The following is a 5,052-nucleotide window of genomic DNA, read 5'->3' on the forward strand; positions in this document are numbered from 1 at the left end:
CGCCGCCCGCCGCTCGCCGCGCCCGGGCCCTCTCGAGGGCTCCCCTTCCTGTCCGCGCGCTCCGCGCCGGCCGTGTCCCTTTCGGCCGCGAACGCCCGACCTCAGCCCGCCCGGGCGCCGCTCCTTCTCCTCCGGGGCCTCCCGGTGTCCCAGGCCGCCTCTTTCCAGACCGTCCTGTCTTCCGTGAGAGTCCCTTGTCTGTCACCGCCCGGCGATGCTGGAACCGGCGGGCTGGCCAATTGGGAGTGCGGGAAGCGGCCCCGGGCAGCCCGAGGGAGGGGTGCAGAAGTGTTCGACTTGTGGGCAAGGTCAGGTATCTAGATCCTTTTTTTTCCCTCCTGCGGGCAGTCTTAATTCTCTCCCGCATTGACATGAAGGTAGAGCGTTGGGACGAGCGTGTACCTCCGTGGTGGAGCCCTTGCCCAGTTTGTGCGAGGTCCTGGGTTCGATCCCGCAAGAAAAAAAAAAAGTTCCAGATACAGTACCTATGCTTTGCGTTAGAGTAACTCCTGGTACCTGTGGTATTTCCTCAAAAATCTACTCTCGATCTGTCTGGAGAGGGTCTTTTAGTTAAGGCAGCGATTGGTACTGGAAAGCCTAATTTTTGCCCCTGTTTTTAATCATTATTATTTTTTTCATTGCTACGTGGTAATTTATAAATAACAGGCACGTGAGACTCCGGCAGAGAACACAAGACCCCTCCCCCGCCCCACCCCCACTGCCGAGATTCTTAGATTTCACTTTTTTTCTTTTTTTTTTTTTTTTGGTACCGGGAATCAAACTCAGGACCTTGCGCTTGCCAGGCGCTTGTGCCGCTGAGCTGTATCCCCGGCCCCTGATTTCACCTTTCGACGGTATAATAAAGAAGAAATGCTTATGCTCACTGACAGGAGGCCTGGACAGCGGAAATTTCTTACACTCTGAGACTCAGTTGTTAGGACTAACACGAAAAAGAAAGTGGGCTGGGGAGGACTTGATTCGCTTTAAAGTACCTGAATTAATGCTCTGCCATTGCTGATTTGCAGCATTTTATTTGAAACCACGTCCCTTTTTTTTTAGTAGCCTGTACGCCTCTGCCATGGACTCTCAAGAAAACGTAACACATAGTTAAGTCTGTAGTGTTCATTGATGGTCGTTGTCCTCTCTGTTCATCTGCTCTTAGGTGAAATCTACGTTTAAAGTCAGACTTTTAGGTTTTATTTATATCTTAATCTGTTTTTGTTGGGATATGCCCTGTACAGGACCTTCACACTGAGTACGTCCCAGCCCTTTTTTACATTTTGAAACAGAGTCTGGCTGAATTACTCAGACTAGATACAAACTTTCAATCTTCTTGCTTCAGCCTCCCAAAGTTGTTACTTATGTAGCTCAGGCTGGCCTTGAACTCCGCTACGCACTGCAGGCTGGCCTAGAACTTGGGCCAATCCTGCCTCAGCCTCCTGAGTGCTGGTATTATAAGCGTGTGGCACCAGGACATTCTTGACAAAGTTTAGAAAGATTTTTTTTAAACATATGATTCATTCTGATGCTTTTGGAGCTGTCTTAGGGAAAGTGAGTAGAAGACCCGCTTAAAAAAACTGATCCCTGCCTGGTGTGGTGGCACATGCCTGTAATCCCAGCACTTGGGAGGCTGAGGCAGATCACCATGAGTTCCAGGCCTGCTTGAGCTATGTAGTGACACCTTGTCTCAAAAAAATCCAAACAAACCAAAAAAAACCAAAAACTGCCAACCTGATTCTTAGCTATCATAAACATTTTTATAGTTTTATAGTATGATAATTTTAATGTGATTTTGTTTATTTATTTATTTGTCTTTTTGATTTTTTTTTTTTTTTTTTTTTTTTGGTACTGGGAATTCAACTCATGACCTCAGGCTTGCCAGACAAGCACTTATGCCACTGAGCTATATTCCCGGCCCTTATTTGTCTTTTTGAGACAGGGTCTCCCTATGCAGTTCAGGCTGGCCTTGAGCTCACTTTGTAGCCCAGGCTGGTCTCAAACTCACAGCAATCCTCCTGCCTCAGCCTCTCCAGTGCTGGGATTACAGGCGTGTGCCATCACTCCCAGCTAAATGCTGATTTTAAAAAAGAAAGATTCTGTGTTTTGAGTTTAGTTTTGAATATAGGAAGCAATTCCATATCATTAGTATATAAAATTTCTAAATGGAAATGCTATATATATTTAAGAAAACTACCAGACTTGGGACATTTAAATGAAGTTTTCTGAGGAAGTTGCTTTTCTTAAAAGGTTGATACTGAAAGTTTTAGGCCAGTGACCACTATATATATATATATATATATATATATATATATGATATTTTAAAATATTAGAATTACACTTGATTGAAATATATAATTTTGAAGACTAATGTTTTGGGGGGAAATATTTGAGACTATTTTTTCAAATTTGTCAGCTTGTAACACTTTGTAGCACCTTAAGTGCTTAAACATAAGTGTAAGCAAGGCTCTTTGAATACTTGTCTCATATATGGATTAGCTGCTCTGCAGATGTTAGACAAGTAGTGGTAGTGATTTGTTGCTAACTTGAACAAGTCTAGTTTTTAATTATTTTAAAATGGCTAAGTGAGGGGAATGGAAAAGCATAGAAAAAGGAGTATTCTCTCTGGTTGTTTTAAGCTTGTTCATTCATTCTCTGTCACTTAATTAAATTTTATTGCTATCAGTAATATTCCTAAAACACCCAGTAGTAAGTTTTTTCTCTGAAGGTCTAAAGTAGTAGTGAATGGTTTTTTTTTTGTTGTTTTTTTTTGTTTGTTTGTTTGTTTTTGTTTTTTCTCCGGTACCAGGAACCGAACTCACGACCTTGCGCTTGCCAGGCAGGCACTTTGCCGCTGAGCTAAATCCCCAGCCCCGTAGTGAATGGTTTTAATATTCGTTGGCTAAACCATTCTAACCACTCTACTGTTCAGGTGAGATGGATCTTTCCTTGGCCCACTTCTGATCCATCCAGGGCATTTCTGTTTTTGCTTCTGCGTTTTTGAATACTGGGATTGAACCCAAGGCCTCTCACATGTTAGGCTCCATGCACCACTGAGCTACATCCCTAGCCACCTTTTCTTTGTTGTTTTTAGACAGGATCTCACTGTATAGTTCAGGCAGGCCTTGAACTCACAGCAGTCCTCTTACCTCAGCCCCCCAAGTGCTAGGATTACATCTCCATGCCTGGCTCCTAGCCACTTCTTAAAAATTTTATTTTGAGACAGGATCTGGCTAAGTTACCTGGGCTGATCTCAAACTTGCATTCTTCCTGCTTCAGCCTCCAGAGTAGCTGGAATTACGGGCATATGTCACCATACCTGGCCCATTTTAGTTGTTAATGGTAATTGGTTAATATTTATTTAGTTCTCAGGATAGATCAAAAGTTAGGCTTTCTGTAAATTGTATTCATTTGGAGAGAAAGTGTTTTAAATATTTATATTTCAGCTTAATTGAACATAACAAATACCATTTAGACTAATCAAAGTCAATCACTATTCTTTTTTTTTTTTTTTTTTTTTTTTGGTTTTTCTCCGGTACTGGGAACCGAACTCACGACCTTGCGCTTGCGAGGCAGGCGCTTTTGCCGCTGAGCTAAATCCCCAGCCCCGTCAATCACTATTCTTAAGACAAAATTTTTAAAATCTTCAAAAACATATTCACGTAAAACTTAGTTTTTAGGTCATAATTTTTCATGGTTAAATTTGTTGTCTGGAATTTATATTTAACTAGATTTGCTTTAGTATGCTTAACAGATGTCCTTTTCACAGAAGAATTAGCAAGAGCCTTATTACCTTTAATTTAAATCATGTGGTTACTTTAGTAGTTTTAGGTTTGTTTGTTTGTTTGTTTTATCTTTTTAAGATAGAGTCTGGCTATGCAGTTCAGGCTGGTCTTGAGCTCACTTTGTAGCCCAGGCTGGTCTCAAACAATCCTCCTGCCTCAGCCTCCCTTCCTGAGTGCTGGGATTACAGGCATGCACCACCACGCCTGGCTGCAGTAGTTTTAGTTTTAATGAAGTCTTTTAAAAATTAAATTGAGCCGGGCATGGTGGCGCAGACCTGTAATCTCAGCAATCGGGAGGCTGAGGCCAGAGGATTGTTGCGAGTTCCAGACCAGCCTGGGCTACAAAGTGAGCTCAAGGCCAGCCTGAACTGCATAGCGAGACCCTGTCTCAAAAAGGAAAGAAAAAAAAATTAAGTTGAGACCTATGTGTTTTCTGCTGATTAAAGTCATTGTGAAAATGGAACTTCTATCCTCTTTTCAAGTGAACCTGGTAACTCTCACTTGGTTTGTCTGATAATCATTCTAGTCCCTGCCAAGCTAGTGCAGGTTCAGTTGGTTGTGGCCTAGACTTTTGCAATACCTAATCCCTTCTACTTTTTTCCATTCTCCATGAAGCAGGCAGAGTCATTAAATCAACAACATCAACTTGTATCTTGGTACCCATTTTTAAAATTCTATAGTGTTTTTAAATTTCAGACGTTTTTCCTGAGGGGTAAAAGTCTTGGTATATAATCCAGGCTGGGCTTGAATTTGCTATGTAGTCTAGGCTGGCCTCAAACTCAGGTTCTTCCTGCCTCAGCCTCTTGAGTGTTGGGATTATGGGTGTGCACCAGCACATCCTCCTTAAAGTCCAAACTTGTAAATCCAGGACTACAGATCCTCCATCGTCTGGCCCCAGTGTCACTATTGACTGCTCTCTCTTTTATTTTCTTTATAAGAAAGCCCTGACCTGGGTGTTATCCCCATTGCCAAGTGTATTTGTCCACTTGTTTTTCTATTATTCTCGCTAGAAAGGAAGCTTCTTGAGGGCTGGGGATATTTATGTATTTATTTATTTTTGGTACCAGGAATTGAACTCAGGACCTTGCACTTGCCAGGCAGGCACATATTCCACTGAGCCATATCTCCAGCCCATTTATCTCATTTATTGTTGTATCCTCAGCAGCTAGAACAGATCTGGTACAAAGAAGGTGCTCCAGTATATATATATCTATAAATATAGATATTTCTCCCTCTCTCTCTCTCTCTCTCTCTCTCTCTCTCTCTCTCT

This window comes from Chinchilla lanigera, unplaced genomic scaffold (genome assembly GCF_000276665.1).
Source record: "Chinchilla lanigera isolate Chin_1 unplaced genomic scaffold, ChiLan1.0 scaffold00080, whole genome shotgun sequence".
NCBI lineage: Eukaryota > Metazoa > Chordata > Mammalia > Rodentia > Chinchillidae > Chinchilla > Chinchilla lanigera.